This window comes from Pelodiscus sinensis, chromosome 4 (assembly GCF_052426305.1).
Source record: "Pelodiscus sinensis isolate ZL-2025 chromosome 4, ASM5242630v1, whole genome shotgun sequence".
Taxonomy (NCBI): Eukaryota; Metazoa; Chordata; order Testudines; family Trionychidae; genus Pelodiscus; species Pelodiscus sinensis.
Window position 1 is genome coordinate 85,495,940 of NC_143055.1, and position 22,685 is coordinate 85,518,624.

General features: G+C 45.0%; 1 long non-coding RNA gene across 1 annotated transcript in view; it reads left to right on the forward strand.

Moving 5' to 3' along the window:
* Positions 1–7,670, forward strand: part of LOC149524541 (uncharacterized) — an 83,895-nt gene extending 76,225 nt beyond the window's left edge. Inside the window, exon 4 of the long non-coding RNA XR_016349344.1 lies at positions 6,499–7,670. This is a non-coding gene — a long non-coding RNA (uncharacterized LOC149524541). The remainder of the gene's footprint in view (positions 1–6,498) is intronic.
* Positions 7,671–22,685: the final 15,015 nt, after the last annotated feature.

Here is a 22,685-nt window from a genome sequence, read left to right on the forward strand (position 1 = left end):
GGGGGGAGGGAGGCTCAGACCTGAGGGTTACGATGTGTGTGGTGGTGAGGAGTACAGGAATTAGGGTGGGGGTTGGAGTGTTGGAGGAGTGCAGGGAGGCAAGAGCCACCCTTTTGGGAGGGCAGAGGGGCTGGAACCCCCCCTCCCAGTCCCTAGCAATTCTGCTTGTTGCTTGCTCTTCCCCTTACATCACTCTCAGGAAGTGAGAGGAAAGCTCACAGCATGGGTCATTCATCCCTCCTTCCCTGCACATGCTAGGAAGGTGAGCAATGCAGGCACGCAGGCTGTGTATTGTCCTCTTGCTCCCTGACAGTGATTGGAGGGGAGAAACGAGCAGCATCAATAGGGATGGAGGGAATTCAGCCCCCCCTTTCCCTCCCTGAATGGTGCTGAAGGGGCAGCTCTGAGTTGGGAAGTCCCAGACAGGGGCGGGGAATGCCCCCCAGCCAGCCCCATTCATCTGCGGCTGCTTAGCATGGTAGCCTGCAGGAGAGCCCTGGGAGCTTGGTTGGGAGCACGCCCCACCTACTCCTGTAGCGGAGCACCCTAGCCAGCTCTTATGGAGAGGTGCACCGGGACACACCACCTTACTTTTACCTCTGCACTCAGGCCACAGAAGTCAGGGATGCTTTGTGTTCCCAAATTATGGACTTGCATGGCCCAGTGGAAGAGGGAGCATAGTTCCTTTCTGCATATGCATGGAGAGAGGGGGAGAGGAAGTTGAGTGGGAGAAAACTGCTTGTTTGCAGGGCGGAGGGGGCGGGGTTTCAGTATTTGGGACAGGATGAGGGGGTTGAAGGCCGTGCAGTACACTTACGAATGTCATGGCCACTTATCAGAGAGGGAGGAGAGGCTGATTCAAAGTGTGGGTTGATGTAAGGAAGTGATTGAAGTATAGATTGATGTAGCTAACTGTAGTGAAGAACAGTATTTGCTTATTAATTCCCAATTGTCTCTGATCATGTTTACCTTTCTTATTTTAAGTACACATTGTATGATGTGATATCAATACACTTTCTTGATAAAATAAATTGCTTTATTTATAAACAAGATGTTGCCAGGCAGGCCAGCTGCCATTACTACACCAACATATCAGTACAACAGAACCATAAAAACAAACAAACAAAATAAGCCATGAACAACTGCAGACAGTGAAACCAGGTAAAAATAGCAACCTCCTACTGTTGCATGCTCCCTAGTACCTTGTGCTGCTTTCTCTTCTTTCCTCATTTCCCATGCACTTGGCTCTGGGGCCAGTGGGTGGAGGCTTCCACAGGGCAGAAGGTCAATATGGAGGACTTCCTGGGTTAAAGTTGTGCTGCCCATCTGTTCATGGAGCCTGATTGCATTGGATGCTCAGCCATGGAATTTTCAAAGTTGTTTCTGGACTGTATCACAGGGTACTGCGTAAGGGACTCAGGCTGTGGTGTGGGTGATGCCACAGCTGCAACTGCTATTTGTGACATCAGATGCTCAAACAGTTACTTTGGCCGAGCTCTGTTTTCCTCCTTTAACCACTCTTCCAGTTCCAGCAATTGTGAAGCAAGTGCCTGCTCCTCTGCTGAAAATATCATGGTGTGTTAAACTGTATTATACTGAAGCTCCAGGGGGAAGCCAAGTTAGTACAGAATAAACTTAAAAAACAAAAACAGAGACGTGGGCTCCCCACAAAAGCTCATGATACCAGCTACATGTTTTGTTAGTCTATAAAGTGCTACCAGTCCAGTTTTTGTATTACACTGTTCAGCCATTAGGCGGCACTGTGTGTAAAAATACTTGAAGATAATCTGAGCCATACCTGGCAGAGCATTAAAGGTTCTAATAATGAAATCATCTGTGTATTAGCAAGCTCAGTGATCAGTCCATATGTGGTATAGAGGAACATGACATGATGTCAGGAGTCAGCTGAGAAGAGGTACAAAAGGAACAAAGCAACAAGGATTACAAACAGAAGGAAAAACAGTTGCAGTATACCACCCTTTAGTGTCCTATAGAACTTCAGCTTTCAAACCTTCGGAATAGACAGCCTGGAAGCAATATTTTGCAAGATTTCGCATTGCTCCCACGCACTGCAAAGAAACAAGAGATATATAGGTATTCTTTAATTTATGCTATGGGAAAACAGCAGAACATCTCTTTAAATCCTCTTTGACTTTACTGAAGATAGTCACAAAGGTGATGGAGAAACTGGTTATGTTTATTCCATACTTTATGCCTCAGAGAAATGTGTTCATGAAAACGCATGTTTCAACAACAGAATTAAGAACCAGGGGGAAATGTTGAACGGTTTTTTTTATAAGAGCTCTGCATACATGAGTTGAAAATTCTGATTTTGGTCATTCAAAACTTGAAAATGTCAGAGACATTGCATTCACAGATAAAAGCCTTTTACAGCAGCTATAACTGAAGAGAGACTTAACCATATCCACCGCTATACAGAGGGCAAAGCCGTCTGAGTTGGTGAGTCAGCAAAACCTAGATCACTTAGACAAATGTAAAAAACCTGAAACTAGCATAGAAATTGTAAACAGAGGCTTGCATGTTAAAAGTCATTATCATAAAGCCACTGAGGCAAGCAGAGAGAACTTCCAGGCTAAGAGAGACAAATTCCAGACACATTCAGACACCCTCCTCTCTCCCCCCCCCCCCCAAGGCAGAAGGGGCCAGCCAGCAACCAGCAGGAGGGCCAGTGCCAGCAGCTGGAGTCTATTCTACCCCTGTCCCCTCGCTCATCATCAGCAGTGGTGCGGAAGGTGCACGGCTCCAGGGTGTGCTGGAACAGAATGGAGGTGGAACAAAGGGTGGGGAGAGATGGGGTCTGGGGTCCCCTCTTCTTCCCCTGTCAGCAGTTGCTATTAGCAGCCTACATGTACAATGTAGGAAAAGTCATTCTGAAGGGATGATGTATGTCTACTAGTAGTAGACTTATTACTGCTTAATTTATCAGTTTGTTCCAGAATCTCCTCTATTGATGGCTCAATCTCTGATTGAGCTGAGATTTGATACTGAAAAGAATGGCTGAGTGTAGGATCCTTCTCTTCCTGCAGACCAGTGCAAAGAATTTTTTTAGCTTCTACCCAATGATCTTATCTTCCTCAAATGTTCCTCTACCACCTCCATCCTCTATTCACCACATTGTTTGGCAGTCCTCCTGCTTTTGATGTACAGGCAGTCCCTGGGTTACGTACAAGATAGGGACTGTAGGTTCGTTCTTAAGTTGAATCTGTATGTAAGTCGGAACTGGCGTCCAGATTCAGCCGCTGCTGAAACTGACCACCAGTTCCGACTTACATACAGAATCAACTTAAGAACCCCAAGCGTCCCCAAGTCAGCTGCTGCTGAAACTGATCAGCGGCTGATTCCAGGAAGCCCAGGGCAGAGGCTTCCTGTAGTCAGCCACTGGTCAGTTTCAGCAGCAGCTGACTTGGGGACGCCTGGGGCAGAGCAGCTGGGGTGCTGCTGGGTTGGTCCAGTAGCGCCGCCGCTGGACCAACCCAGCAGCACCCAAGCTGCTCTGCCCCAGGCGTCCTGATTCAGCCGCTGCTGAAACTGACCAGCAGTGGCTGAATCACGACGCCTGGGGTAGAGCAGCTGGGGTGCTGCCGGGTTGGTCCAGTAGTGCCCAGAGAGGCGCTACGGGACCAACCGGCAGCGCCCCAGCTGCTGTACCACAGGCATCCGGAGCAAAGCCACGGAGCACGGGGGCAGCGGGACAGCCCAGACGCGCCGTGGCTGTTCTGCTGCCCTTGGGCTCCGCGGCTTTGCTCTGCTTTGCTCCCTGTCCCCCTGGTCTGCAGACCAGGGGGACGGGGAGCAAAGCGGTAGAACACACACGCAGCGGGCAGCCCAGACGCGTCTGGGCTGCCCGCTGCGTGTGTGTTCCACCGCTTTGCTCTGCTTTGCTCCCCGTCCCCCTGGTCTGCAGACCAGGGGGACGGGGAGCAAAGCAGAGCAAAGCCTCAGAGCACGCGGGCAGTGGACATCCCAAACGCGTCTGGGCTGTCTGCTGCCCGCGTGTTCCGCCGCTTTGCTTCCTCTCCCTGGTCTGCTGGAGACCAGGGAGAAGTCCCCGTTTGTAACTGCGGATCCGACATAAGTCGGATCCGCGTAACTCGGGGACTGCCTGTATTCACTTCTCTACCTGATCAGTTGGCCCTCTTAGGCAATTCTTGATTTAGTCATTTCTGTTTATGGGTTCCAAGACTAGCTGCCACAAGAAATAGTCATTTATGGTGTCTAGAAACCTTATTTCTGCATTCTGTCCTGAGGTGATAGGAAGCCAAGCAATCCAGGGGTAGCTGAAATCGCCATTATTACTGAGTTTTATTATTTTTGTAGTCTTTCTAATCTTCTTGAGCATTTTACAATAACCATCTCCATCCTGGTTCCGTAGTCAGTAGTACTGTATATTCTTAATATTCAAGCATGACATTTTTGCCCATAGAGATTCCATAGTACAGTATGATTAATTTAAGATTTTACTATATTTTAGTCAATGCTGTCTTCCACCTATAGTGCTGATCCCCACCTACTCTTTCTTTTGTATATATTTTGTACCCTGGTATTACAGAGTTCCATTGATTATCCTTATTGCACCAATACGTTGTGATGTCTGTATGCTGCATTTGTCTACCATCATGTGATGTCATGAGTTCCTGCTTGGAAAAGATTCAGCTATCAGCACACAGGATAGGGTCAGAATTTATAAGGGAGTCAAGAAGATGCTGTAACAAAAGACAGAACTATGTAGCACTTTAAAGACTAACAAGATAGTTTATTAGATGATGAGCTTTCATGGGCCAGACCCACTTCCTCAGATCAATTTGTGGAAGAAAATTGGCACAACCATATATACCAAAGTGATAAAATCAAAAAAATGAATGCATGTGAAATTGACATCTCTATCAAGAAGATGCTGTGTTATCTTCCACTTGGCTTAGAATACTCTGACTGCATACAAACACACAGAACTCCACAGTCATCCTGCTTACTCCTCCTCTCCACCAGTACATTTTTGGACAAAAGTTCAAAACCCTATTGACTTTGGGACAGATGATTTTGTACCCTATGTGCTGCATGGACTACATTTCACTGAAATGAACTAGATTTGTAAATAGAAAACATTTCCACTTTCCCCCGTTAACTGTTTCCATGTGATTTGTTACACTTTCATGGGGCTACAGAGCAGTGTATTTATAAGCATGGTAATGTAGAATTTGTTTGTTTGTTTTTTGTTTTTTTTAAAGGAATGCCTTAGCAAAAATCTGTACAATTTCAGTAAAAATTCATTTTCAGACATTGTTACTGTTTGCATTTCTGGGATTGCCATTTTGAATCTCACATGCTGATGGGCGAGCCAAGCCACTGTCGTATAGTTTGTTACTAGCAGATACATGCTGCTAACTGGGGTTCCTTGCATTCATTCATAGAACAGAAATCCCTCCCATTTCTATTTGAATAAACATTAAAATGGAAACAGAAACTTACTAGGCTCTGGGGCTACTTCTGTCTCTTCCATGTCTGCTGCAGGCTCTATGATGGTCTATTTCTCAGGAGGGTATCAAAACCCTCCTCCATTTATGGCTCCAGGATATACTGCAGCAAAGTCTCATCTGGACTAGTTTCAACAACAACACTTTACTGACCTTGATCAGCTCCTGCTGCTGGTTTCCATTTGTTCTTATGCTGGATCTTACCCTCCTAGCTGACCAGGTCACCATGCCTTGCTGTTGGTTCTGTGCTTGGGGCAATATCCAGCACCCAGTCAAACGTCTCATAAAAGAAGTGTAATAGCAGTGAGATGCCTGAGGTTCAGATCTGATTGGTTTTCTTGTACTCAGGCTTGAGCCACTTAATCCATTCTCTGCACTGGTCACTGGTCCAGTATATTTTCAACACTGCCAACTTTTTTTCTATTTGCTGGTGTGCATGCTCATTTCTGGTACTCTTACGTAAAGTCCACTGTTTTGCTGGCCTTTCACCAGTATTTTAGCAATACTTGTGTGCGCTCCTATGACCATGAAGCAGCATGCTTTGCAAAAGACATCTTATGTTTGTTGCATAAACAAGCCTCCGCCTGAGCTCACTAGATTTATATACATGGATTTTCTAAAGCTACACCAAACTGTAAGGTCTAAGGTTTTAAACTGCAACGTATTGTGATGCTTGTCAATCTTTGCAATCTGTGTCACTCTCAAATTTACTGTAAACTGCAACTTTGTAATCTTTGTAACATGCAACCACCTTGCTTATAACTTTCCCTAAGCTGCATTCTCCCCTGAGTGAATAGAACGAGATTGAGTGTGTGAGTGTTTGAAGAAGGCTTGGAACAATGGACCACATGACAATGAGTCATCGCAGTATGGACATGCTCCCTGCTGGATAAAGGGAAGTCTGGGCATGCTCCCTGATGACAAGGTGAATGAGTCACAGGACCCATTCAGACACTATATAAAGAGAAGGAGCACATGTGAGACTCTCTCTTTTTTTTCCTTCCAGCTAATCCTGAGAAGCTCCCCTCCAGTGTCTTTCCTCCTGACCAGCTTCCCCAGCCATGATGAGCAGACAGACCCTCCAGGATCCACATGCCTTGGCTCCTTCTGCAACCTATATGTCTGTGTAAGTGTGTGATTGCCTGAGGGCAGGAATGAATGGGTGTGAATGAATGGAGGGGTGTGTGCTTGCGTGTGTGTGTGTGTGTGTGTGTGAGAGAGAGAGAGAGAGATGATATATATATCATCTATATCTATATCTATATATATAGCATAAACCTTTGGTGGCTGCTTTCTCCTCTTTAGTTTTACCTAGTGGAAATAAACCCAGACTAGTGTAACCCTGGATGGTCTCCAGTGAGAATATTTTTGGGGTAACAATGTTCACAACACAGAAGAGTTTCTGATGGTTTGTTTGTTGCTCAGCAGTCCAAAGACAATGGAATGGTTAATGCTAACTCATGGAGTTTCTGTACTACCCCAAGAGGGTTTGTTTCTATGGAACTGTCTGAGAATACTTGAGATAGAGAGGGCAAAGGAAGTTGACAAAGCAGAATATTCTTGGCAAATTCCTGGGACCTGTGTCAGAGAGAGATGGCATCCGCACTGCAAAATAATAGGACTCTAACCCAGGGTCCAAAGATTATTTGGCTCAAACCTGCCTCCCCCACAGAGTTCTAAGGCCTTAATTATGAGCCAGAGAGATTTGTGTGTAGGTGGAAGAGGGGCGTGGTTTCAAGTGTGAGTCTGGGCTCTCACTGCAGTGTAGACACAAACATCTGTATGTGCTTCCATTTCTCCTTCTCTCCTTACCTTCACTCAAATTGTTTGTTTCTGTCTGCAAGGTAAGTCATTCAGGATTCAGCATTGTCAAACTGTATTGGAAAGATGGTTAGAGCTGACATGTTAGGTTGGAAGGTGTTAATGTTAATGGTTGCCATCAACAAATTCTTTGAACAATAGCCAATTACAGACATGGTTTAAGTTGTTGGCTCTGCAAACTAGATGCAAAGAGCTCCATGTGTCCTCTAGTTCCCTCTTCTTGTTTTCTGATTTGGTGAAAATCAGTAGGATTTTGTCCATTCATTGCTATTTCCCTGAAAGTTTGGAATTGTTTTGAAGCTCTGCCAAACCTATTGTGTTACAGACCGAGAGGCAGAAATAGAGAAATGCTGTTGAGAATAAAACTTATCTTTTGCTTGTCAAAAAAGAAAAGTAATGTCTCCAAGTGTAATTCATGTTGAACAGCAGATATCCAGTTTGGAAAAATGAAGATCTGAAGTCACCTGTTCTAGTTGTGCTTTAGTTAAGAAAATGTCCATAAAAATACTGGTTACCTAGAAGGTTAGAGAATGTATGTTAATTGCAGAGTAGTTGCATGCTGTCTTTAGGCATGTTTGATCATGGTTAATAAGCGTGTTTTATTGGGAAGAGATTGGAATAAGGAAAGTATTCTTGCTCCACACACTACCAATAGGGTACTTTTGAAACTTACAAATAGGCGCTGCAACGATATTCTCTTATGATGCCAATATACCAGGTCTGCCAATTTCACTTTTCAATCTGGTAAAAGTATTTTTTTCCCAATTTCTCATACATAAAAAAATTGTAGCCAGGTGAGTAAAAGGCTGAAAATTGGTGTATTTTTGAATGAAGGAGTGATGATTAAATTAAAAATATGTTTTTATTTGGTCTCTTTGAGTGACATACAGGCAGTCTCCGGGTTACGTACAAGATAGGGACTGTAGGTTTGTTCTTAAGTTGAATTTGTATGTAAGTCGGAACTGGCGTCCAGATTCAGCCGCTGCTGAAACTGATCAGTTTCAACAGCGGCTGAATCTGGATGCTAGTTCTGACTTACATACAGATTCAACTTAAGAACCCCAGGCATCCCCAAGTCAGCTGCTGCTGAAACTGATCAGCGGCTGATTCCAGGAAGCCCGGGGCAGGGGCTTCCTGTAGTCAGCCACTGGTCAGTTTCAGCAGCGGCTGACTTGGGGATGCCTGGGGCAGAGCAGCGGGGGTGCTGCTGGGTTGGTCCAGTAGCGCCGCCGCTCCTCGGCGCTACTGGACCAACCCAGCAGCACCCAAGCTGCTCTGCCCCAGGTGTCCTGATTCAGCCGCTGCTGAAACTGACCAGCAGTGGCTGAATCAGGACGCCTGGGGCAGAGCAGCTAGGGTGCTGCCGGGTTGGTCCAGTAGCGCCCAGAGCGGCGCTACAGGACCAACCGGCAGCGCCCCAGCTGCTGTACCACAGGCGTCTGGAGCAAAGCCGCAGAGCACGGGGGCAGCGGGACAGCCCAGACGCGCCGTGGCTGTCCTGCTGCCCTCAGGCTCCGCGGCTTTGCTCTGCTTTGCGCGTCTGGGCTGTCTGCTGCCCGCGTGTTCTGTCGCTTTGCTCCCCGTCCTTCTGGTCTGCAGACCAGGGGGATGGGGAGCAAAGCAGAGCAAAGCGGCTGAACACGCGGGCAGCGGACAGCCCAGACCTGCATGCGGGCTGTCCGCTGCCCGCGTGCTCCGCCGCTTTGCTTCCTCTCCCTGGTCTGCTGGAGACCAGGGAGAGGGCCCCGTTCGTAACTGCGGATCCGACATAAGTCGGATCCGCGTAACTCGGGGACTGCCTGTAATTACTAAATAATGTTGCCATATTTAAAAGTCAGAGATGCCTGAAGGAGATTGAGTGTACCAATCGTGTCATCCTCCTAAAAGGCAAGGCCTTGTTAGAGTTTGTGTGTATTTATAAAAATATGAGAGAAACATTTTCTTGTTAAGAGCATATACACTAACTCACAGTTTGTATAATTTTATTTCCTGATGTGTCGGACAAGTGAGCTGCTAATTCTGCTACAGTTTCAGTTTCTGGATAATGAAATGCTGATAAATTTAGGATTGAGCCCCATGCATAGCACACTGGAGAACTCTAGTCTGAAAGTAACAAAGGTATGCATGACAACTGAAAGTTTTTCATCTGAAAGAAACAATTGCACCTCCTGGCTTTCAAGAAATGGTGAGAAATCTCATGGGACTGTATCTTTTCTCCGCTCTCCAAGTAGCAATTGGGAATCCAATCAGACTTCTGCTCACTTGACTCTCCTTAATGAGAGGAATCGGTAATATCTTTGCTATTTCTTACAGTTTTTAACCCCAGCAATTATCACCTCTCTTTTTGTGGACTGAATCAAAGACATCTTTCATTTATGTCGATATTGGATGCCTAACTTTAGGCACTGAAGATTTGACCTGTAACCTTACTAAAAAGAAGGTGCATGTTGAAAATCATATAAATGTTCTTTATTCAATATCTGTTCTGTTATAAACAATTGCTTTTATAACTATAGAGACATATGCTGACTTCTAATCTTATGCCATATGTGAGAAAGCAAAATCCCTACATGCAAATTTAAGTTTCATTCTGTTACACAAGAATAATTCTGTTTTAGCTATTACACAAGCTAAATATCACAAAGGGCTGTAATTCACTACAGAAGTGGAGGTATCTTTTTTGTGATTTAAATTTGTCTAAATTCGGGGATTTGAAAACTCAGTGGAAATTAATTTACAGTGACTATTTCTCACAACAGGCAAATAGTATTTTTCTCCAGCAAAGGCTGGCCAGCAGTGTGAAAATAATTCTAATTGAATATGTGGCCAGCTTTTTATGTGCTAAAATAAGCAGGTGCTAAAATAAACAGTTCTAATGTAAACACTATGTCTGCAGTAAGTTTATTTACTCTTAACAGTTAAGATAGACTGGGAAAGAGCAAGTAATTTTATTGCTTTATCAACAAACAATAAGAACATACATCTGCTTTAAAATTGCACTATTTCTTTTCTAGTGCCCAGGCAGATTTGCTCTGTGCCTAATCAGTTATCAGATCTTGTCTGCCATTGATAATAGGTGCAGTGTATATTTTGAGGGTAAGCATTACACTGGTGCAGGACAGATTTGTCTCAGTCAAACAGATGTCAACTTAAGGAGCTCCATTTTTTACAGCTGGCAAATGGGAACTGAAGGAGTTCCCCTCTCTTTATGGTTTTTATATCCTTGACTAATAGAGGATGAAACTTGATATGTTTATTCTAATTTTAAAATGAAAGTATGGAAAACATTTTCTTTATCTCTAGAGAGCTCATGAATGAATAAAAAGAGAGAATATATACACATGCAAAAGGACACAAATCAGAAGAGAGAATTTTCATTTTGCAGTCCATCTATGTGCAATTTAGTATGGCCCTGTTCATAAGAGAGCTGAGGGAGAAGACCTCATACATGGCTGGGAAGTTGCACCATGTGCACATTGAGGTACAGGCATTGGAACATCCCATTCTTGTTACCCTGTATTTAATGTCTGCATATTTTCCCAGGCGAGAGAGATTACATATATCTAAATAAAAGGAAAGCAGGGTCTTTGGCCATACGCACGATAACTTTGCAGGGGGATGGCACGAGAAAAATCATTGAGAAATGGCATGAGAAAAACACTGGTGGACATTGTTGTGTTTGTCGTCCCTACTAAAAATGGTGTGTTTTTAGTAGGCTTTGCCAGATGTCTGGTTTTGAACTAGACAGTCCAGCATTTGAGCTGTCTGTTTGGGAAATAAATTGAGAAAATATAAATCATAAAAATATAAATGTCCGGTATTTTCTAAATAAGATGTAATGTAGATTGTGATGTCATGTCAAGTGTGTCTGGTATTTTTGTGGAAACCATCTGGCAACCCTAGTTTTTAGTGCAGGATAATGAACATACATTGGCTATCCTGCTGTAAAATCCTAATGGAAGATTTACTGTGAGGTAGAAAGATGAGGCCAGGCCTTATACCCCTTTTGACATCTCCTAATTTATCTTGGATTAGACCAATCAGGACTATGCAATGACTAACTCTATGGCAGACATTACTTCACTGTAATGGGCAGAATGGAATTAAGTTGCTCCTTTTGTAAATAATTACTTCTGCATCACTCAGCCTGATGAGTGACTGGCTGGTTTTGAGTTGCCATGCTACCTCTAGTACACACTCAAGCATTTTAGATGTGAGCAGCAAGGCAAATGTCCATGCCTTGAACCTCCAGAATGGCATCTGAATGACTGGTGTGGTTGAGGATGCTGCATACCTACTGAATGGCTGCTCCTCTTGTGGTGGTCTATCAGGAGGATTTTATAGACTGTAGACGGCTGACCCAGAGGCTATTGAATGGCTTAGATGTGACATACCTACTAAAGCCTTTTTGATATGCACTTTGACATTTTTATTTTTGACTTACACAATAGAAAGTAGGAAGATAAAGTAAACTTATATTTCAAAATTTTCTTCTACTTCTTATCGTACCACTTATGCATTAACTAAAAATAATTCCTAAGGTTAAAGCTACAGTCCCTTGTCTCCACTACAGCACAATAGCTAATATTCTTTTATCTCACTGTGGGGGAAAAAACACCCCAAAAAACAAAAACCTTCACCTTTTTGCAGTAAAAGAAAAGCCATAAGCTTACAGTTAGTTCACTTGAGCAGAAATATGTGCAGGACGGTTCCTTACTATATGCCCATTATGAAATGCAGTGCTTCTATAGCCAGAAAAGATCCATTTGCTTATAAAATTATCCAGTTCTCTTGAAATCTTTTCAATATGTTTTGGAATATAAAAAGAACATTTAAACTACCATACATGAATTTCCAACATATGTAATGGTCTCACAGTAAATGTGTTTGTAGGCTGAAATATAGATAATTCTGTTCTATTGGTACTATGGTCTTATGGTGAATTTACCATGAGAAGATAACTCTAATTGGAAACCTCAATGTAAGTTTTAAATATTACCTCACTCGTATCTAAATATAATGCCTGTGTACTAGTAGTATAATTCATAGAGGTAATACCAAAATGCTTTACAGAGAGAGTCAAACTGAAGTGGAAGGAAGGATTTAAATTACATTCTTCCTACATATTAAATAACTGAAATATATGGACCAAATAAACCAACTAGAGATCAGAATCTGACCCTTAAAAAAGGGAAGTGACTCAGTGAGCCAGCACAGATTTCTTTGTTTTTGTTTTGTCTTGTAAAGACCCTCAACTGTGCTGTGAGAAATCAATATAAGAGAAGACAAAGAGGAAATCAAATATGCAGAAGAATAGGTGGAGATGAAGTCAGATGTTGAGTGGAATGAAATGCAGGCAGTGTCTGGAAACTTGGAAGTTAATTGATTAATTTTTGTTAAAACGTGCTGGTCCCATTCAGATCAATTGAAAAGACATCTTTAAACTGACTGTTAGAGAGGGACACTAAAGCTATGGCTAATCTGTATTTGCCTGTTCAATTTTATAACCTGGTTTAAATTCAATTGTAGCCACATTTAGCTCTAACAAAATTAATGGCCAGTCTGGATGCGTTGGGGCAATGTTAAAAATCTAGTATTGAGATTAGATATTGCCCCAGACTAAAACATGATTGTTCTAACATGTTGTGCCCCTATCCACAGTGGCCAACTAAATCATAGTACGTGCCCATATGACATTAAAGATAGGGAGTTCCTGATCACAGCTGCTGGAGATGCATGGTATTATTACAATAAATTTAGTAAAAAAGGTGGTTCTTCGAGTAGTGTCCCCTTGGGTGCTCCACGACAGGTGTCGGGCTCGTCCCGGCACCGCAATCCAGAGAGTTTTAGCCAGCAGTAGCCCCTGGTGGACTGCGCATGCACAGAAGCCGTCTCTCTGCATTCGCGCTCTTTCTGAGCATCGCAGTCTAGCGCCAGTTCTTCCTAACTGTCCACGGCTGCAGACGGAGTTGGAACGTGCTCCTCATCAACCAGAGGAGAATTTAGATCAAAGTTACTCATTACTTGTTACTTCCCAGTTAGCCCCCCACCTCTTATAGTATAGTTAGTTATCACCGTTCATTAATTAGTTAGTTAGTTCACCAAAAAAAAAAAAAAAAAAGCTATTCTTGTTCGATCCCTCAGGCCCTTTGTTCGGCCTGCCGGGATTTTTTTCCTCCATCTCCTGCTAAGGCACTTATTCCAACATGCCTGCGGGGTTTAAAAGATGTGCCTCCTGTGGTGACGCGATGCTGGCCTTGGACGGACACTTCGCTGCTTGGAAGAGGGGCATATCCCACAGAAATGCGGTCATTGCTCTAAATTGACTGCCAGGGCCAAACGCGACAGGGAGATGCGTCTGAAGATGCTCCTTTTTAACACAGCACTTCAGCCCTCGTCCGCAGCCCAGCATCCAGAGGCTCCACAGTCACGGAAGGCCCGTGAAGGCAGAACCTCCACTACATCTAGGAGTGCGAGTACCGGGGACGCACTGGGCTCTTCAGCATTCCCGCCTGCCCGTGGCAAATCGCCCAAGGGCCATAGCACGTCGGAACCTAGCCTCGTGCTTTCCTCGGCACCGTCCTGTACGGCACCGCGGTCCAAGTCCGTACTGGCGGCAACAGCACCGAGCACTTGGACGGCACCGCAACTATCGGCACCGTCCGTATCCGCACTGGAGGGTGCTTCACAGTGCCATGCCCAACCATCTGGGGCTGCCTCTAAGCTGGTGCTGAGGCACGAGTCGACGCCAAGACCAGAGTCGACGCCGACACAGGTGTTGTCTGCTCCGACATCGGTACGGAGACGTGCATCGGGAACGGAGATGACTACGGCACCGAGACAGCCCGCACTGAGGGAGACAGCGGCACAGCTGGAGAAACCGGCACCAAGGCATAAGCCTAAGATGAAGCCAAAGACGGTGCCAAGAGAGGATACACTGCCGCCCTCACTGCACCGTGCATTACCGCGCAGCACAGAATCCTGTCAGTTGCAGTCGGCACTGACCAAGGCACCGGCTACCCAACCTGCACCAGAGACACAGCCATCTAGTCCCTCACCCCAGGGCACGGCATCACCTTCATTGGCCTCAGCACCTATGTCACCATCTGAGTCTGCCTCCATCATATCAATGCCTTGTAGCCCAGTGGTCACTGCTCCTTCTTCAGTGACTGGAGTACTTACAAAGGCTCAAAGGAAGAGGCGCCACTTACGTTCACCGTCCCCCAGTCCTACTAGGACTGTGTTCTCACCGGGACCCTCACCTCCTCCTCGATATGACCGACGGCATCATTATGAATGCTCACCGTCACCGCAGTAGTGGAGATCTCTGAGACGCTCTCCGTCACCTTTGCGTCATCATCGGCACTACTATTCCAGATCTCCATTGTGATATTCTGTGAGGTCACGGTCCCTGGTGTCACCTGCTCGTGCATATCACTATCAGCAAGGCAGTTACTCACCTGCATATTCTCACCATGGCCATCACCGTCGGTCAGATCATGCGCATTACCATGACTGTTCACACTCGCCTTCTTGGAGTCACCGTCAATCGTACTCGCCTCAGCCACCAACTCATGACACCATCCCTCTGGCACAACTGCTTCCAACACCCACAGGCGATGATAGAGCCTCTGGACAAGCCAACATCCCTCCTTCTCCCTCCGGGGATACACAACCCATTGCCTCTCCAGCGGACATCTCATCCTCGTCACCAGATGAAGCGGTCTTCAATCATGAGTCTTCACCCATAGATGATTACAGGCAATTCCAGGAGCTGTTTAAAAGGGTTGCCCACTCACAAAACCTGCATGCTCCCGAGGCACCTTGAAAACAGCATGCTCTCTTACGGAATTTACAACAATCCAATAGGGCGAAATTGGCCCTTACTTTCTACGAGGAGATTCTAGAGATTTCTAACAATATCTGGCCGACGCCTGTGTCTGTAACACCAACACATAAGCGTACAGACAAAAAGTATTTTGTGGACGCCAAAAATGCAGAGTTCCTTTTTACCCATCCTCCTCCCAATTCTATTGTTGTTGACGCAGCTCAACAAAAGTCGAAGATGTCCCAATCTAAGAATACACCATCCAAAAAGGACGCAAAACGTTTGGATTTGTTCAGGAGAAAGGTTTATATGTCAGCGACAGCAACTCTTAGGATGGCAAACTATTCCGCTCAATTGGCCAACCATGATTTCGATAATTATGCAAAGCTGGTTCCGCTAATGCAGCACTTCCCAGATTCTAAGAAGGAGATACTCGAGGCAGTGGTGCAGGAGGGCTACAAGGCGGCCCGTACAGCTCTTCAAATCTCACTTGACAGCGCCAACTCGGCATCCCGTACGACAGCTACAGCGGTTGTAATGCGGCGCACTTCTTGGTTGCACCTCACCTCTGTCCCCAAGGACTTACAACCAAAAGTGGAAGATCTACCCTTCGACCGCTCTTCTCTGTTCGCTCAGAATACCAGTCAGGTCTTCCCCTCTGGTAAAGACTCCCGAACGACATTAAGAACACTCAGGATGTATACACCGCCCTTCAGGCATAAAAGAGCTTGGCCCTACAATAGGCAGAGACCCCAATCCTACACCGCTCAACGGTTCAGGCCTTACGACCAACAGAAGCAGAGGCAGCAGCCACAAAGGCGGCGTCAACAGCCTGTCAAGACGCAAACTCAGCATCAACTTCGTCAGCAGGTTTGACGTCCCCATTGAGGGACTGTGCACCATTCCCCTTTCAGAGGCTATCCCCCAAATAACTGAACTGTTCGATCACCGGTTGAGACCCTTTCGCCGTCGTTGGTTTGCTATCACCACAGATCGATGGGTCAGAGATCATAACATCCGGACTCTCTATTCCCTTCACCACTCTTCCCCCTTCAAACATCCCTTCCCCGTCCCTTTTCAGGGACCTCTCTCACGATCTCCTGTTGTGACAGGAGGTCATGCGACTACTTGCCATCAGAGCAGTGGAAGCAGTCCCACATCAGTTCAGAGGCAGAGGCTTCTCTTCCCGGTACTTCGTCACGCAGAAGAAGTCCGGCAGGTGGAGACCGATCCTCAATCTTCGAGAACTCAACCATCACCTGAGAAAACAAAGGTTCAAGATGGTTACCCTAGCCTCTATCATTCCGACTCTTACCAAAGGGGATTGGTTCGCGTCTCTCGATCTTCAGGACACCTACTTTCACATTACCATCCACCCGGCACACAGGAGATTTTCCGATTCACACTCGGCAATGATCATTACCAGTACACCGTGCTACCTTTCAGCAGCCCCAAGGGTGTTTTCAAATATCCTAATGGTCGTAGCCACTCACCTCAGACGTTCGGGGATCATGATTTTTCCGTACCTCGACAACTGCCTCATAAAAGCTTACTCAGCAGTCGAGGCACAGAGAGCGGTAGCTATGGTCAGAAACACATTTGAGGCCCTCAGCCTCATTATCAACCTGCCAATATCCTCTCTCGTGCCTCCTCGGACGATCGATTTCATAGGGGCGAGGCTGGATTCCACCACCGCCATTGCCTACCTACCGGTCAACAGGTCTCAAACCATTCAGGATCTTGCGAATGTCCTACTCACCGCTCCCGCGGTCTCCATATTTATCTGCCTCCAGCTGCTAGGTCATATGGCAGTGTCAACTTACGTTATTCCACATGCTCGCCTTCACATGAGATGCCTACAACATTGGCTTCTTCAAGTCTACAATCCATTCACTGGCGATAGGCGCAGTCTTATTCCTATCTCTATCCGGGTGAGAGACTCCCTTGCATGGTGGCTCAATCCGAACAACACTTTAGCGGGAGTCCTCTTCCATGTCCAGCCCCATCCTTCCAGGTTACTATGGATGCCTCCCTTATTGGCTGGGGAGCGCATATGCAACATCATCAAGTATAGGGCCTGTGGTCACCACACGAATCCCTGCTTCATATAAATTTTCTCAAGCTCTGTGCAGTTTACAATGCCTGTCGCCATTTCGCCCAACACCTTCGTAGTACGACTGTGCAGATCCTAACAGACAACATGTGCACAGTCTACTACACAAATCGACAGGGTGGTGCCAGATCCAGCTCCCTGTGAGCGGAGGCCATATGACTATGGAATTGGGCAATTTGGAATGGCATTACATTTATGGCTGCTTACCTCCACGGCAAGAGCAATACCATTCCGGACGCTCTGAGCAGGACCTTTCATCAGCAGCATGAATGGGAGCTCCTCGACAATGTAGTGCGCGACATCTTTCGGTCTTGGGGATACTCAGACTTAGATCTGTTTGCCACCTGACGCAACAAGAGGTGCCGCCTGTATTGTTCAAGAACTGGAATGGGATTCGCTTCGAAAGGCGATGCCTTCCTTCTTGATTGGGGAACGTATCGACTACTATACTCCTTCCAACCTTTTCACCTCATACCGAGGGTAATACAGAAGATATCGGTGGATGCCGCAATGGTAATACTCATAGCACCGTTTTGGCCTCGCCAGACCTGGTTACCACAACTCATAAGGATGTCGTAGTCTTAACCCAAATTACTACCACACATACACAACTTACTTTCCCAGCAATACGGCAGTCTACTCCACCCAAGCATCGACCGTCTCCACCTCACAGCGTGGCTCCTTAGTGGCTGCAGGGCTCAGAGTTAGACTGCTCACAAACGGTTAGGGACATCCTGATACAAAGCAGACGACAAATGACCCAAAGGTCTTATCATTATAAATGGTGCTGCTTCCAAAACTGGTGCCATTCACATGGCATGGACCCATTGTGTGTATCTATCTAACACATATTGGACTACCACCTCCATCTACATTCACAGAAGTTGGCAGTCGCTTCACTAAAAGTACACCTGGATGCAATCTCAGCTTTTCACCCATATATTGATGGTGTTTCAGTGTTCTTTATCCTCCGCTCAAGGCTATTCCGGAGCCATGGGACCTAACACTGGTCCTTGATACACGTACCTGTCCACTGTTCGAACCCTTAGCAACCTGCGACCTACAGACTCTGACTATGAAAGTTGCATTCCTTTTAGCCATCACCTCTGCTCGAAGAGTCAGCGAGCTGGCAGCCTTGTCAGCTGACCCTCCGTACACGCTGTTCACACACCAAAGGGTAACACTACGATGTCACCCATCATTTCTTCCAAAGGTCAATTCATCGTTTCATGTCAATGAGCCAATAATTCTCCATATGTTTTACCCTAAGCCGCATTCCACCCAGGAGCATGCGCGCCTGTGCACTTTGGATGGTAGGAGAACCTTGGCTTTCTATATAGACAGGACGCGTCAATTCCTCAAATCAAGACAACTTTTTTTGTCCCTTGCAACTCGTTCCAAAGGTCAACAACTCTCATCTCAGCGTATTTCATCGCATATTGTAAATTGCATCACCCGCTGTTATACACTCCGTAACAAACCATTGCCCTCTAAACCTAAAGCGCACTCTACCAGAGCCATGGCCATCACCATGGCTTTCTTAAGAGACGTTTCCATCCAGGACATTTGCCGTGCGGCAACCTGGTCGTCCGCATCGACGTTCACCAGACACTATGCGCTGGAACATTTTGTTTCAGCAGATGCAGCGGTGGCTCAGGCAGTCCTATCCTCTGTGCATGCTTAATTCCGTAGCACAGTACTGTTTTGGGCTACTGCTTCACACTCACCTGTAGTGGAGCACCCACAGGGGCACTACTCGAAGAAGAAGAAATTGTTACTCTCCCTGTGCAGTAACATCTGTTCTTTGGGATGTGTCCCCCTGTGGGTGCTCCACTATCCGCCCTCCTCCCTGCTTCAGAACTCTCACCTTTGTGTTTTTCAGACGTTCCGGCTAGGAGGAACTGGCATTAGACTGCGATACGCAGAAAGAGCGCAAATGCCGAGAGACGGCTTCTGTGCATGCGCAGTCCACCGGGGGCTACTGCTGGCTAAAACTCTCCAGATTGCGGCGCCGGGACGAGCCCGACACCTGTAGTGGAGCACCCACGGGGGAACACATCTCGAAGAACAGATGTTACTGCACAGGGTGAGTAACAATTTCTTTTAGTCCTTAAAATGCTATGCAGCATTAATTAAAGGAGAATGATTAATTAACGGAACATTAATTAAAGGAGAAACTCCCAAGGGAACTGTAATGGCAGAAGGAAATGACCATGGTTATAGTTATAATATGGCAAAGAAACTGAAATTAAAGTGCACCGCTAGTAAAAAGGAACAATTCTGTGTCCTCCGTTGCTGAATTGCAACTCAGAGTATTATTTTTCCAAGTTTCCCAAATCTGAGGATCAGCAAGCACTTTTGCAATTAAATTAAAGGCTTTCTCAGATGAGCCTTACATGAGAGCAAGAACCAATAATTTGATCTTGAAAAGATTTGTACTTTACAGAGAAATTCTTTGGGAAGCCCTCTCATTGCTCTTATTATAGAGCCTTGAGTTCTTTGAAGACTCTTAAAATTACATAAAATGTGTATCTGGTGTAACTGTGTGAGTCTTGCATTGAACATGAGGACTTGTGACTTCCAAAAGAAAAGGGAATATTTTCCTTGCCTGGCCTACTACTTCAGTACAGGGATTCTAGATTAGGTTTCATAGTCACAGAGATTTGAGATGATTGTTTTCCATGATGTATCTTTTAAAAATTGAGCATAGTGTTTCTCAAAAGATGGCAGATTGACCCCCCCCAAAATTTCCACATAAGGACAACACAGGCTGTGAGGATATAAGCTACTCCCAATGCCTAAATGGGGTGTCTCAGCCCTGACCTTGAAAGAACCACTTTTAGGGTCAGAGAATAATTTTAAAAAAGTATGTGTGCTCTGAAAAAACACAAATGCTTATCCTGTCTGAAATTATCCTAGATTGGGAGCGCTCTGAGGCAGCAACAGTCTGTTATTTATTTGTACAATGCTCAGCACAATGGGATCCTAATCTGTTTATAATCTTTAAATACTTCTGCAATAGAAATAATAATTTTTATACTATAGTATATTTATAGGGATTCAAAATATATACCTACTCGGTCCATGGAAACTGCTCATCGAAATTAGCTTCTGTGACAAGGATGCTTGTAAGCTAGGAAATAGATTTAGACCTGCAATTCATTTTAGTTAGAATCATTCAACTGAATGTTTGGAATGTTCATATCAAATACAATAAAATGATCATCAATGTTATTTAAAAACCAACAGTCTGAAAATAGGTCAAAGATAGTAATGATGATCACAGACATTTGCAATAATGATGTGAAGGCTAAAAGCTCAGGAATCCATTTTCGGTCCTTTAAACAGTCCAATCCTTTCTTCTAGATTAATCTTGTTTGCAAAGAGTGCCTTTGTTTTGTACCATCGTTAAATATCCACAGAAGGGAACTGTTATAACTTGTGTGAGCTATGCCCATTTTGTAAGAATTTTATGTTACACTTTATGGTTGTTTTCGTAATGAAGTAATTGCACAGCTGTTGGGATGTCATTTGTATTCAGTATAGTTTACTTTTCATAGTGAGTGGTGGAGTTGGGTTTCATTTCTTTCTTCTAGGTTTAGCACTAGGCAGGTACTACTATGCCACGTTGTGTCCAGCATTGTTTGCATCATTCATGGTAAGAAAAGCTTAAAAGTTGGTCAGGAAGGTCACAGAATCTGTGACTTCCAGAGACCTCTGTGACATTTTCTGCTTCAGCCCTAAGGTGGCAGGGCTGGACCAGCCTCCACGGGTCCCCATTCTCCTCTCACACTCAGTTATCGGCCACCTAGGTTGGATCCCAGAATTCCCAGCCAGAGACTCAATAGCTCAGAGTGGGCAGTGGAGCAAACCCCAGAGCTGCAGCAGTGGTAGATGCTGGACACTCCTCCGTCCCCATTTTGTCATAGTTATTGACAAAATCTTAGCCTTAATGATAAGCCTATAGCCATATTCCCTATGTTTGTGGTCATGTTAATGATTGTAAGCTAATCAGGGTTGGGCACGATCACTACTTGGATGGCAAATATCCTAGGAAAAAACTGTGTTCTGCAGAAATGATTTTTAGTGATTTGCTAAATAGTGCTCCTTCTTATGAGTTGGTAATCAATGGACCAGTATAGTGATAGAAGGCACTGTGCTACTTGGGGCAATGCCTTCCAGATGTCAGACTCTGACCAGCTGAGGTAATTAAAGATACTCAGACAACTTTTCCAAGCAGAGAATCATTAGCATTTTTGTTCTGGCCACATTCCTATTTGAATAATAGTGGGATATGGGGAGAAACTCAGAATGTAATCTGGATCTAACAATCCAGAGAAATGAACTTTGAAAACTGTTCTCTTGGGGAGCAAGGACAGCACCAGAACACACTGGTTCCAGGTGTGATTAACGCTAACCTAACTTTAAGTGAAGAATTCTTTAGCCGTCTGTTTTCCTCTCAGCTTATGAACAATATCAAAGTGTTAAAGTAGCATCAACATTGGCAAAATGCCTAAAATTAGAAATCAAGTAGTAAATTACTATTTCTTCTCAGATGGCGGTGTGGCCTCTCAGACAGCTTTGTAGAAATATGACTCTCATGTTTTTTAGGCTGCAGTTAACTCCATGGGGATTTTGGAAATGACATTTAAAGTTGTAGCTCTGCATTGTCACCCTTAGAAAACAAAATCATGGCTATGTCTGGAAGCTAAGTACTGTGGAAAACTAATCACCATTGGCAAAAGCAGAAAGACAGAAATAGCTCTCTGGACACTAAAATGGCAGATCAAACTGAGCTTTCTGAAAGATGCTTAACAGGAAGTTGTCTGCTAAAAGGAGAATCGACTTCCAAGAGAGCTGAACTAGGTCGAGAAATTCCTGAGTATTCTAAATACTTGAAAGCAAAGGAGGTACAGGTCTGTTACTTTTTGAGAAACTCAGGGCTTCTAACTGACTATTAAGGCCCAGTTTTTCAAAAACGACATCTAAATCTGCGTCCATAATTTTGTACCCGCTAACCATAGTTATACTAGAAACAATAAGAGTCTTTCTGGGATGAATAAGTTATACTGAGTTATTTCCATGTCACTATATGGCTTAGGGACAAGGGGCCTGATCAGGGCTTAAATTCTCTATTTCCCAGAAACTCCATGCTGCTCCTTTAGCTGCAAAGTGGAGGTCTCAGGCTTCAACCTCCTGGGGAGAGCACTGGGGCTCAGGGCTTTGGCTCTGCTGGGTGGAAGGAGGGCTCAGGGCTTCAGTCCCATAGAGCACCCAGGGTATCTTGCTGAACAGTTCTCAATTAATTTAAGCCCTGGGCCTGATCCAGCAAGGTATTAATGCCTCCTGTAAAGTGCTGAGGCCCTTAAATGCCTATTGATTTCACTAGCTAGGAGCCCAGCATCTCAATATTTTGCAAGATGAAGTAAAA